Source organism: Tupaia chinensis, unplaced genomic scaffold (assembly GCF_000334495.1).
Source record: "Tupaia chinensis unplaced genomic scaffold, TupChi_1.0 Scaffold000316_1, whole genome shotgun sequence".
Taxonomy (NCBI): Eukaryota; Metazoa; Chordata; class Mammalia; order Scandentia; family Tupaiidae; genus Tupaia; species Tupaia belangeri.
The window spans coordinates 9,721,108-9,722,134 of record NW_006159809.1 but is presented as its reverse complement, the minus strand read 5'-3'; positions in this window follow the sequence as shown (position 1 = coordinate 9,722,134).

Here is a 1,027-nt window from a genome sequence, read left to right as displayed (position 1 = left end):
GTGCTGACAGGGGGGCGTGGTGATTAAGGGATTGGACCTTAATCCCACCTAGCTGACCATGGTTTGAGTCCTAGGCGTGGTGGCTTGCATTCCCACTTTCTCTCTCTGTCTCTCTCTGGTCAAATGAAAAATAATAATAATAATAAATTAAATTAAATAATTCCTCTTTAAAAAAAAACCATAGAAATGTAAACTAATCAACAGTGAGAGCAAACAGCCCGAGTGGTGCTGGGGGTAGGGGAGGAAACCAGAGAGGAGTGGTGGAAGGAATTACAAAGAGAAAGGGAAATTTTCTTTTTTGAGAGATTTTTTGCTATAGGGTGCGAGCATTCCCCAGAAAAACAGAGAAATCATCCCTTAGAGAGGAGGCCACGCTGCAATCTCTTCTCCATTCTCCTCTCAGGACCTTGGGCGCACACACACACACACACACACACACACACACACACTGGTGTGACTTTGAAGTTGCGGGGTCCAAGACTTGAACCCTGGTGGACTACGTGGGAGTTCAGTGACTTCCGCCATCTGTTGGTCCCAAGAAAGGGGAACTTCTGAGAAGGATGAATCTGCTCATTTTACTTGATCATGGTGATGGTTTCACAGGTCCCTACATTTGTTGAAACTTGCTAAATCGTACATTTACACACATGCAGTTCATTGTCTGTCAGTTATAGCTTGGTAAAGCCTTGCTGTGCACACAGGAGGCTTTGCGTCTGCGGTTTGGGAGACATGACTGCCCTGAAATGTGACTAGCTGCTTGGGACTTGCTTTACTGAGCCTCCTACTCTCAGCACTCTTGAGGGGCTGGCCCAGAGGTCAGCAGGTGAGGTGAGCGGCATCTGAGAGCAAAATCTGGATACACCGGTGAACAGTAAGAGTACGATGTTCAGGCTCAGAGTTCTTGTTCCTTGGGTATTAAGCAGACACCCTTCTTATATATATGGGTTTTTTTTTTTTTGGTAGGCACCCTTCTAATTCTTTTTTTTTTTAAAAAATTTTTTTTTTTTTTTTTTTTTTTTTACCAAGG